The sequence below is a fragment of the Pongo pygmaeus genome, chromosome 3 (genome assembly GCF_028885625.2).
Source record: "Pongo pygmaeus isolate AG05252 chromosome 3, NHGRI_mPonPyg2-v2.0_pri, whole genome shotgun sequence".
In the NCBI taxonomy this organism is placed as follows: domain Eukaryota; kingdom Metazoa; phylum Chordata; class Mammalia; order Primates; family Hominidae; genus Pongo; species Pongo pygmaeus.
The window spans coordinates 189,112,783-189,126,281 of NC_072376.2; the positions used below are offsets into that span (position 1 = coordinate 189,112,783).

The 13,499-nt window shown below is 33.7% G+C and overlaps 1 protein-coding gene across 2 annotated transcripts in view; it reads right to left on the reverse strand.

Annotated features, from left to right (window-relative positions):
- GPM6A (glycoprotein M6A) overlaps nt 1-13,499 on the reverse strand; it is a 370,006-nt gene that overhangs the window by 143,254 nt on the left and 213,253 nt on the right. The gene's annotated exons all lie outside the window — the stretch shown is intronic.

Genomic DNA, 13,499 nt, shown 5'->3' on the forward strand with positions numbered 1-13,499 from the left:
CATAAAAATTGCAAGAAGTTAAAACCAGATATTTTTTTAAAGGGACAATAAAAGAGATAACACATCGATGGGCAAAGTCTTTTTCAAAGAGATCTATGGCAAGACCCTTAATAAAACTTTCTTAGAGAAAAATTTCAATTCAATATTATACTGAGTCTATCCTAAATGTGTCCCATTTTTAACTGACTTACCCCCTGTGTTAAGTCAATTTATATGTAAATTCTATGGAAAATTAGGTTAATGTGCCTTTTTCATGTAACTGACAGTAAGAGCAAACGCATCTTGCCACTTGGCTTCCAAACAAAGGCCTAGCCACAACCTTGACATGAGGAAGGGAATCAGGAAGGAGGAACAGAAGCTCAGACTGAAAGAGCAAACTGTGCTGATTCATGATGTCAAAACTTGAGCTGCTGCCAAAAAAGTCAGGTGTGCAAGGGATCTCTGAGCATATTTTAACTTGTTCAGTCTCTAATATATTCAACCATTGATATTGGAGGCATGACAAGGGTTAGCAACAACTAAGAAGCTGCCCTGGGAAATCAGATTCATGAACAGGCAAAGTAAGAATCCCTACTTAAATAATATTTAGTTTCGTATGTTTTTCCTGGCGAAGTTTTAATGTCCCTACTAAATGTTATTATTCAATTTCACTCTTACCCATTATTTATCAAACCCTCACCATGATTTTTCAAATACCCTGATACACTTTAATATAAACAAAGGAAGAGGTATATAAAATAAGTGGAGCTCCTGGGAACAAAGGGAAAATAAATTCATATACATTGAACTGATGAAACCAATAGTGAGATAAGTCGCCAAATCTCATAGTGTCAAGGCCTATGTATGCAAATCAAAATCCAATAGCAAGCCCTGTTTAAAGAAAATATAATCTTTGCAAAAAGCAAAGAAACAAACATTTTATACACACATGGGTGTGTGCACGTATTTTAATAACAGACATTTATAAGTTCCAAATTTAATTTTAGACCATTGAAATAATTATTAAGGATGCATGTGTAAAGGAAGATTGTAGTAGGGAAAATAGTAAGTAAATGCAAGTTAGTGAGGTATACTGTTGTTATGCAAACATACATAGGATTTGGAGGAGAATAATTTGGTGTTTGAATCCCAGTTCTGGCAATAACTAGCTATGGGACCATTATGAGTAAGGGCCTGACATATTAATTAGAGATAATAAAGATCATAGGTTTTATTTACCATCTTCATGAAAAATAGCACTCAGCCTTTCAGAACCTTGGCACACCTGTTTATTATTATCTATTTATTATTATTATAATACTGAGTAGACAGTAAAAAAAATTACATATCTTAGTCCTTATCCTATTGTAAGGTACTCAACAAATAATAGAAGATTTTTAATATTAATTTATACTAAACATGCAGTTATCTCTTCATATAACATGTAATTGTGAGATAGAGAACATTCTCTTCTTTATTAACTTGGTAAAAAAAAGATAAAAATATTCTCTACAAGAATCCACAAGTGAATGTATTATATCTACTTATAAGATATGGGATTAGCCTTTATATTTTATAATTAGTAATGCAGCTGATTTTTAACTAGAAAATATCAAAACACACCAAATCTTAAACATAATTAATTTACTAACAGGATACTAAATTAGCAAAATGAATTTGAGAAACTATAATTTTCAAACTTCTCTTCAATGTTATTAGAAATCAACAATGTGCCCAATATGTTATCTATAGGTTATGAAGACCATAGGAGTTAATTCAATTGTAAAAAATAACTAATAAAAAATTTTTTAAATCCCTCAGATTATATGATAGGAATTATTTTTCCTTGATATCATTTACATATCAAAACATAAAGAACAGTTTGACATTTAAAGTAATGTTTTTAATTAGTCCACTTGCTATTCATAGAGCAGAAACTCTGCAAACTACTTTTTTTAGAATTTATCACTCATTTATTTCACAGCATAATGGAGCACAGATTTGCATGTAATCTGCTTACCTTTCAGCATTTCCCAACTCCGACTCTCTACAATGCTTATTAAAAAATGTCAGAGTAGAACTTGAAGACTACTAGGTTGGGTCCACCAGAATTCTGTTTTCTTATGGGATTAATGTTTTCTGTGGGAAAAATTATCCTAAGGAAGGCTGAAGCGCTTAGATCTAGGCTACAAATATTAGACTGATATTAATAGAGTTGGGTACTACTATTTAAAATTCAGGTTTGGTGTCTGTCACTGGCATTCATCCAATAGCCCAGGTCCATGATGACAAAGAAAACTCTGTAGGGGGCCTGGGTGCGGTGGCTCATGCCTCCCATTTTGGGAGGCTGAGGCAGGCGGATCACAAGGTCAAGAGATCGAAACCATCCTGGCCAACAAGGTGAAACCCCGTCTCTACTAAAAATACAAAAATTAGCTGGGCGTGGTGGCGTGCACCTGTAGTCCCAGCTACTTGGGAGGCTGAGGCAGGAGAATAGCTTGAACCTGGGAGGCAGAGGTTGCAGTGAGGGGAGATTGCGCCACTGCACTCCAGCCTGGCAACAGAGCAAGACTCCGTCTCAAACAAACAAACAAAAAAAAGAAAACTCCGTAGGATAGAAGAAAACTCAAACAACATAGTTTTTTCCTTATTAAAGATGCCTCAAATTTTTCTACCAAGTATGACATAGATGACTATAATTACCTAATAACTTTTTCTCCTTAATAACGTGTATCTACTAAATATATAAAATAACATAATTACTATATACAATAAAACATTATATATTATGTAATTGTAATATATGGATATATCAATAATATAATCATATTGATAGCTTGTGAATTACTATATAATTATACATATAAGTATAATATGTAAGTATATATATCAATTATATAGTTGGAATAAAATTTACTAATTTTTTACAAATTTATTGTATAACATTTGTTGGTAATTGAGGTAAAATATGTATTACAAAATGATATTACAGAAAAAAAAAGAATAATTGCTAGTAAGCTATCCAGTTCCCAGAAATGCTTATGGAAATGATGAGAGTGGCTCCATGCTTTCTTTATTCTGCCTCACCCACTCTTGTTCTTTATGTATCCTGTGAGCACTGCAGTTTCTCACCATAGTGCCTGTTTAAATCTCACCCTGCTTGATGCAATCATTGTTACCCATTTGATGTGGAAGTCTTTACGAATATCATCTGACCTATAAAAATATTTTAAAACTCTCATGCACATCTAGAGCAATTTCCATTTTGTTTCAGCTTTATAATGTATACTAGACATCCTCCTCAATCAATGCAGATTGACGTCATTCTTTTCCAAAGCACGTTATATTTCACAGAAGAACTTAGGCTATATTGTCAATATTGAATATTGAGTGTAATGAATAGCATTCATGTGGTTTCCAGTTCAGTAAGCTGTTTTCGTATGGGGCAACATGAATATGTGTTTGCCTTCTTGGTACTGTTCTACCACAGCTTTTCAGGTCTCATGGCCCTCAAGAATATGTTCTACCATCACCAAGCAAAATTAGGGACAGTCTGCTCCACGCATCTCTAGAGGCAAACACTGAAGGTCAGATAACAAATTAAAAAAAAAAATAAACTTTTCTATGAAGAACAATAAAAATTAACATCTCTGCACTTAGTTTTTCCCTTTGGCAACAGATACACCCACCCGTTGGTACAATGATTGTTACCTAAAAGGTTAGCACTACATATGTCCTAAGTAAGGAAATATGAGGGTAAAATTTTAAAAGGAGATAAGAGAATAATAACTATAAGTTCAAAATTTATGTGCTTTATGAAAAGAATGACTTCTTCCAGAGAAGATAATACACATGTATTCATTTTGAAAAGGCTAATATAACTATAATAATTTACAGTAACTCAGAGGTGGCAGTATGCTCAGTGAAAAAAAAAAATAAAGTCAGAAAAAATTAGGATTTTAATTCATGAGTTAACTTTTTTTTTTTTTTTTGAAATGGAGTCTTGCTCTGTTGCCCAGGTTGGAGTGAAGTGGCCTGATCTCGGCTCACTGCAACCTCTGCCTCCCAGGTTCAAGGGATTCTCTTGCCTCAGCCTCCCAAGTAGCTGGGATTACAGGTGCCTGCCACCACGCCCAGCTGATTTTTGTATTTTTAGTAGAGATGGGGTTTTTCCATATTGGCCAGGCTGGTCTGGAACGCCTGACCCCAGGTGATCCACCTGCCTCGACCTCTCAAAGCGCTGGGATTACAGGCATGAGCCACTATGCTGGGCCCAGGCATTAACTTTTAATAAATCACTTGCATGAGCTTCTGATTCTTACTCTGCAAAAGGAAGTGCATATGTACAAGAGCACAGTTTTCTGTCTCTTTTGTTCATCCCAAGTGTTTGGCACAGAGTAGACACTCAACAAATATCTGTGGAATTCATGAACTGCTATCATGCAGTTCTGATGAGACTTAAATAGCATAACACAGTGTGTCACATTCAACACATGCATATTCAAGCCTATATTTACCTATTTTATAGTTTTCGCTTAATGATTTCATATGTCTCAATAAGAATGTAACTTAGTTTAAAATGTATCTTAATGTTTATGACAATTTGAATTTCCACTACACAAATTAGCCAGTGTTTTCTGAATAATACCTAAAATATCTGGACACTATAGTGCTTTAGAGAAGCAAGAAAACTAATTTAACAATCAGTCCCCAGTGTGTTCTCTATCTCCAAAATAAGTGGATTTGTGATCACCCATCTATAATAATATTATATTTTCTTGGATGAATATAGAAACTTCCTAATGGTAGGATTAAGCCAAATCCTGAATTCTGCCTACTCAGATTAGTCAGGTTAAATGATAAAAGGTGTAGAAAAGATAAAATTGTGGTGGAGGAATTTAGGAGCCTTAGAAAGTATATGATCAATCAATTAGAAGGGCAAGGTATCAGGAGAGGCAGGAAATGAAATACATAGTTCATCACCAACAAGACCAAATAACTCAGAGATGTATAAAAGCAACCTATAAATGAAGCAAAGAGCCTCAGGCACAGTAATAAAAAAATAAAAAATAAAACAAAAAAGATAACGTTCACATTAATTTCTTTGGTTTTAATAACACGACTCAAACAACACCCACCGTGCGAAAATAAGATCATACAAGCACACAAATGCTTCTATCAGAGGCCCAAGTGGACTGAGGAATCCCAAGTGGTCTGTTTGGATGCCCTGAAGAAATGAAGGGAAGGGGGTGTCAGAGAGGGGCACCCAGAGCTCTTCTGTTGTAGCATTGACCAAAAAAGATGCAGCCAGAGAAGGAAAGATATTTCTTATATCATTAATGACATCCCTACTTCTGGATCTGAAATTACTTGCCTCTCAACTTCAACCACGTCAAGCTTCCTAAAACCCCTTCCTTTTTGAACTTCTACTTCACAGCGCCAACTGATCTTCCATACAGTTCTTTGATACTTTTGCTCTTTTCCTTCCTTTGCCTTCTAACTATGGGCATTCACTTCATTCGGTCTTTACCTCAATGATTTATTTTTGCCTCTGATTTCCTGCACTTGAAACCTTTAACTAGTGTCTCTATGCAGATTATTCACAGTTTAAAAATTCACAATCTTGCTCATTCATTTGAGATTTATTTCACGTTTCTAAAGGCTGTGGAACTTTGGGCACGCTATATAACATGGGCATTGGGATGACTCTTCTGTGCCAATGTCCTGTGCAAATGTCCTGTCTAAAAGTTTACCTTTGAATGTATCCTCATAAGACCTTCATTATGATATGCAATTACCACAAATATTTCCTCCAGTATACATTTCTGGATCCCTTTTTAAAGCATGGTTTTACAATATAACACATTTTCATAAAGATTCAAAGGTCGTCTAGCACAATGATCATGAGCAGAAAGGGTGAGTCCTAAAATATCTTGAAATCTCAGGTTTCTCAACCATAAAATGTAAAAATAATAATGGTGTCTATCTTATTGGATTCTTGCAAGGCTGAATCATGGTAAGGCTCTGTAAGTGTTGGCTATAATAATCACAGCATTGTTATTATCATCAATTTTCTGCTAAACTCTAAAAAGTTTAGGCTAAAATTTTCCCATTATCTGACCCCAATTTTATTTCACAGACCATTCTTCCATATACTCTGGGATAAACAAGAAGAATATCTCTGTGTTTCTCAACGATTTTTTTCCCTCACCCACCTAGGCTTTTGCTGGGGCTATTTTTCATTATGGAATATCATGTCATCTACTTTCACCCTTCAAAATCTTAATCATCCTTGAAGCTTCCTACAAAAAAGTCACCTTTATGAAGAATCTCTCTAAAATCTCAACTGAAAGAATACAAAGGAAATTAGACCCAGCCCTGTAAGGTAAAAGTGCTACGTCATGTCTTCCTCCCCTTACATATCTCTAATAGGTTTTTCAAAGATGGAAATAATGCTTTGTTCATCATTGTTTTCTTTATGGTACTTTTTAATACAATGTAGCAAATTAATAAACTCAAATGCAGCTATACTCTCCAAGTTTATGTCAGTTTATTACATCCGATTAACTAGTAGAAAGACAAGCATGGAAATTATAGATAACTTGCTACTACCTTATACATTTAAACTACTTACATTCCATAAGTAGTATAAATTACATTATTTATTGGACATAGCTTAAGAAATAGAACTTATTAATAAATAAATGTCAAAATTAAGTAGTGAAAATAATTCTCATTTCTTTCTTTAATATACGATGTTACCGTTTGAACTACTAAAATACTCTTTACATACCATCATTTTAAAATAAATATTTAAGATTATTTTGTTGTCAATACACTGAGTAAAATTAACACAGACATGGTAATATCTATATCTGTACTAGAAATCTGAAAAAAATTTATTGTCGTAAGTTATTAGCAACGATGGAGCAAAACTCATGAAGTAATGCTATTAAATTATTTTCAAAATGTTCTAGTTTAATGACAGTTTATTTGATTAGCTTGTGACCTTGTTTTATTTATCAAAATGAGAAATGTTTTGAATTAACTTTTTTAAAAAAGTAATTTAAAAAATTTTTTGCCTTTGTCATAATAGTAAGGATTCTAAACATAAACATAAATTATTAAATAATCAGGCACTGCCTTGTCACCCTATTTTCATCTACATAAGAAACTTAACTCTAATAGAATTTGTTTCCTATTAAGTCACATTAATTTTGCCAATAATTTTTTTTAAATAATGGATAAAGGAATAGAACAATTGTGAATTATTCATGATGTTATATTTTTCTCCATTTTCATCAGAAATTCTTTTAATCCTTTTGACTTCAATATTTCATAAATTAAATTAGTGAGGAAATTCAGTATTTGTGGAATACCAAGTGAAATAATATGGAAGGAGCTTAACATACAACTTAAAACAATGCAAAATTTTCAAAGCATAATATTAAAGCCTACTATTTGTGCCAAATTATATGCTTTGATATAATTAAATAAAATGAATGCATACTTTGATTCAGTTCCTTAAGGCAGAGCTAGTACATGGAATAAATGAATTGTATCATTTAAATGTTTTATACTTTAATTGGGAAATGGATTGTATTTGAATTTATACAGATTGATAAGAATTATTGGCAATATTTTATGGATTTCCATTTTGTCACATTACATCACAATATTTACAGACAAAAAAATTAGAAAAATAAATTTTGTAACAAAAACTTCAAATCAGAGGAGAAAAATACTCAAATTCATTTTATGAGAATCATTCTATTTGCATAGCCTCAGAATATCTCTCTGAAATATCTACCAATTACAATGGTAGTATTAACATATGTCCACAAATTTTTTGATATCCCTTCTTCTAGGAAGTGGAGCTTATCACCTCTCTTTCGAAGTGTACTATAGAGAGAATGTCTCAGTTTTTTAACATACATAGTTTGAAACAGGAAAAACAGTAACTTCACAGTGAAGGAACCCAGTAGACAACACCTTAGCCAAGTGATCAATGTTAATATTCCCAGTAATAAATAAGATGGATTATATGTGCTTCTAGATATGAAGTGATGAGAGAGGCACATCACTTTTGTCCTAGTCTTCCCCCAAATCTATAATCCCATTCTAATCATGAGAGAATATCAGACAAACACAAAATGAGGGCAATTCTACAAAATACATGACTAGTATTCTTCAAAAGTGTCAGGTCATGTAAAACAAAGAAATATGGAAACACCGTCACAGCTTGTGGAAAACTAACGCAACAATAGTTTCTTGGATTGTATCCTAGAACATTAAGTGACATTAGCAGATAATTAGTAGATAACATTAGCAAATCCAAATAAAGTCTGTAGTTAATTAGAGATTATTATATCAATGTTAATGTATTAATTTTGATTAATGTACAATGGTTATGTAAACATTAGAGGAAGCTAGTTTAAGTGTATAATCCAAGTTTCTATACTATCTTTGCAATGCTTTTGTAAATGTAAAATTATTTCAAAATTAAACAATTGAAGGAGAAATTCATCTCATGAGTAAATAAAATAATCAATGTGAATTCTAATGAACTCATCAAAAACAAATTGCAATGATTATAGTCAATATCATCATTAGCATCATGACCTCTAAATATGCTAAGTGTGTGTGTGTATGTGTGTGTGTGTTTGTGTAATCATATATGAGAATGAACAGTATTGCTAGAGGCTGAGGCAATACTTGGTTGTGATTAAAGACAAACTCTTGGGAGCAAATTCTCTAAGTACTAGTACTGGCCATTGCACTTATCCACTATCAAATTAAGTTACTAGCCTCTCTATAAATCAATTGCCTCAATCCTAGTAAGAAAAGCAATAGTACCTACATTTGGTAATAGTCAAAGATCTCAATTCATCCCCTTTCTGTATATGCATGCTGCCTATTACATGGAAACATAGAATCTAATTCCCCCTCCTTGAAGCTGGGCTAGCTTGAGTGACTTGGCTTTGCAAGTGCAATGTAACAGAAGTGGATTTCTCCCATTTCCGAAGTTAGATCATAAGAAACCTTGCGACTGTTGCCTTAATCTCTAAGACCACTTGCTCTGGGGATGTCCCCAGACCAAGTCCAATTGCCATGCTATGAAAAGTTCAACTTCCATGCAGAGGCCACACCTGGGAATTCTGGCGCAGAGCCTCAGCTAAGCTCACAGCCATCACCCAGCATCAACTGAGCCCTCTTAGACATTCCAGCCCAATCCAGCTCTGAGGAGACTGCAGATGTCCCAGCATCTTGCAGCCAGCATCATATAGAACAGAAGAATGAATCAGACAATCCACATAACTGTGAAAAATAATAAATGAATGTCTTAAGCTACTAACTTTGCAGTATTTTGTTATGCATAATGCCTCCTACAGCTGTTGGGAGAATAGAATTAGTAACCACATTATATTAACATTAACTATTGTTATAGTTATTCTCATCTCCTCTAAATCACCCTTAACAGTTACCCAAATTGATTATTCTTTTAAACCCTTTCCCCTCTTAGGCAGAACTGAAGAAGAAACCCCTTTTTTAGCATTTGCATTGATACCACTCATATGTTGTCAACAGATTTCACATAGATCATTAGAATAATTCTACTAAAAGAAATATGGCAGAAAATAATTTAGGGTTTGAAAAATAAATGCAGATAAATCAGCACTGTATATAAAGACAAATAAGATTACTCCCCTCATAACTGGGATTAATTCAACAGCTAGTTACAGAACACGTGCCACAAGCCAATCACCATGGCTGGGCAAGGCGGATTCAATGAGGAACAGGATGGAAATGGTTCTTTCCTCATGTAGTTTGCAGACTCAGTCCAATCAGAAAGACAGATAATTACAGAAGCAACTATAATAGAGTGCCATAAACACTTCGATAGAGAAAAAAGAAAAAAAATGAGAGAGCATCGCATAAACCTATAGTTTCCAAGCTGTGACCCAAGGCATCACAGAGTGGCAGCAAACTCACAGGATATTGCTGGATATTTTAAACTTTCAACAGAAAACACAGTGACATCCATTAACTTAAAAGTGCTAGGTATTTCTTTTGACTTGGAGACACCATGAGGAGAAATTACTGGGACACTACAAACACCATGAATTGAGAATGTTTAAAATCTCAGGTAGAGACACTTACAAATAACAACATCTTTTTTGAAGGTCAGGAAAGGTTTTTGCTTTGTTTTTTTTTTTTTTTTTTAAATGAATAGCAAGTATTCAGTTGGCAGGTAGCATTTGATCCAAATTACCCTTCTTCTCTCCCTTTTCCTGACTCTCCTCCCTCCAATTACATCAATTTGGGCATCTACCAAGTTCCCATGCTGAACCTTTGCCCCCTCTACTTATTTCAGTCCCTCACTTCTGATTGTCTATTTTCATCCCCATATGGTGTTTTAGTGTCACTTCAAACTCAAAATGTCTAAAATAAGATATTTTTTCCTTTACCCAGCACCTTCTCCTGCCATTCCTGTTTCTCTGTTCTCTTTATCACTCAAGCACATGAAAGCACCTTAAGTCTAGATGTTCCCTTCTCCCTCAGAACTAATATGATATGTGCCTTATCAGTTCTTCTTGTCCATGTTCCCTTGAGTCAGTTGCACCCTTTCATTCTATGGCTTTTCCCTTGGTCCGGCCTCTATCATCATCCACCTCCAGTCTCACTCTCTAATCCATTCTGCACAAAACCTTCAGACTAATTTCACCACAATTCTTCCTCCAACAGAAGTGTAAAACCAAGCACACACAAAATGAGACTTAGCCAAACTTTCTTTCTTTGGGTTCGAGGAACAAGGCTAAACTTTATTCTTTAAAGAGAAAGAAAAATATCTGTGGTCTTCTTGGAAAGTGTTTATTAACCTTTCCAGCCACTTGCTGGACGGCATTCCCTCCCCCAACTGACCTCCCTCTGTGAGTTTTCCTTTAGTCTATAATCTTGGTGTTTGTTCGTTTGTTTTCCTTTGTTTTTCTATTTCTCCCTCTGTTCTTTTTTTTTTTTTTTTTTTTACCCTTGATACATATGACTGTTCAAATCCTTATGAAAGATCAAACAACACAAAAAAATGGCATCCCTTTCATTGAATGTGACATGCCAATTAATAAAATTCATCTTAAAGCTTTAATAATGTATTTAATGAGGTATGCACTATACAGAATAAAGCAGAAATGATTTTCTCAATAGTTTCACTGATAATACTCCCACCAAAGTCACCCTTGACCTTACCTTCCAGGTCTGTCATAAAAATGTGACGCTGCCGGCCACTCGCTCCCTGTGAACTGTATTTTCTCTTGATTCAAGGGCACAAGCTCTCTTCTGTGACAATTTAACATTCTGTTTCCTGTTCTGAGATTTTTTTCTAAATTGTTTTTTTAAGTCACCATTTTTGGTCCTTTTTGTTCCACCTTTAGGTTGATTTCATCAGTATCAACATCACCAATGATTGCATACTTGTTGATGATTTACAAGTACAGATTTCTAATTCAGCTTTTTTCCCCAAATCACAATCCATGTATCTAATTGCTTTACTGACATAAGTCTTCCTAGTCAGACAAATTTAATATATGCAAGACGTAATTTTCTTTGAAAAATCTGTTCCTTTTGCTCTCAGTTCTGAAACAAGAATATTCACAAGCAATATAAAGCACCATTTTAAAATGACAGCTTTACCTACTAGAATATAGGCTCCATGAAGGCTGGTTTTGGCTTGTTAGCTTGTTTTTAATTGCTGTCTTCCCAGCAATTTGATTACAGCTGGCCCACACTGGGTGCTTGTTATATATTTATTAAATGTTGAATGAATGAACAAATCAATCTCATGAAGATGAAAAAAGTCATACATATATACTCTGAAGTTTTAAGTTATGAAAATTACACTTTTCCATTGTTTCTTCTTTTCTTCCCCATTTTTTCCATTTTTTCCATTTACACTCTTCTCATCATTTATTTCAGATTTGATTTTGCTAGCACCTCGCTCCTCCTCCTCACCCTCCTCCTCTAGCCTCTTTTTGTCCCTTTGTGGATATTCATTAATATGTGTTAGTCTAGTCAAAGCAAATGGAAAGGGGAGAGAGAGGATGTGTCTGAATAGGGAAGAGCAAGACAGAGAAGAGACCAAACAACAGAAAGGAAAAGGAGAAACGTCTGAAAATAGATTTAAAGAATAAACAAAGGAGGATGAAAGCAAAGATTTTTAACTGATATGTCAAGAAAAACAAAAGGAACAGTAAGAGATATATGTATTTTCAATCCTGAAATCAAGGAAAACAGTCAGTTGTTTCTCAAAGAAATTTCTTTAAGTTGGCAAGGTATATTCAGTCTGTTTTATTAATAGAAATAAAAGTAGAAATATACAGACTACTGTTTTTTTCTTAAATAACAGTTTTGAATCCCAATACTTGAAAAGCTTTAATCAAAGCAATCAAAGCATCATACAGATGCAAATACAACACAGACAAAACCCTTATCCCCCAAACTACAAAATTTAATGTAAGAGACATTTATAAACTAAACTGAAACTAGATTGTATTACTGTTAATTATTTGCATAGCAGAAGATGAAAATTTTACAGAATCATGAATCTATAGTGTTACAGGGGAATTTCAGAAGTGGATTTTGTTTCAGAAGTAAATTTTAAAATACCAGCCAATGATGGGCAAATACTTAAACCTATCCACCCTTTAATAGTTCTTAATGAACAAATCAGACATATAAATAGAATGGAGACATTAATAAGGCTATCTAAAAATTTAAGCAAACAAAAACTGGTTCATAATGTAATAAATTAGAGCCATAGCGCCATACAAGGAACTATGATAAAGAAAGAAAATGAGGAATATGAAAATAAAACAGTGCTGCTTTCATTTACACTAAATGAACATCTCCTGGAAGTAGGAAGTTAACGTGTTTTGACCACAGTGTGCTTGGTAGTGGGATTAGAAGGCACCACGGTGCTGTAAAAAGAGTCTGCATTTGAACGAGGCCAGCAGGGTTTTAGGCCCAGTTCTATCACTAATTAGTTCCTAATCCTACACAGTTAATTTACTTTTGCAGAACAAAGATGATCTTTAATACATCTTCTTTTTAAAAGTGCTATAATGAATAGTGATTTTTAAAATTTATTTCAACAATAGACTTTAGGAATAAATGTGGCCTATTTAAAATATTTATTTTTATACTTGATATCCATATTCAGCTCCTTGATTCATCAAAACATCCATTCTGAATTTTAATACAAGCATACTAATAAGAAATAATTAAGACATGTCCCCTTCATTGATCTCACATATTGATTGTCTTGGCAACAAAACTCAATTGCAGAAGCTGTAAATCTGTTATGTTCAATTTATCTTGTTTTTATTATTTTATTATCCTGATAAAAGCAAGCTGATTTTAAGAAATAATACTTCCTAGAAAGTCAACTCCTTCTCCTAGCCTAAATGTTTTCTGAGGTATGAGAAATCAAGGAACATGAATAACAAAAAAAAAAAAACATGAATTGT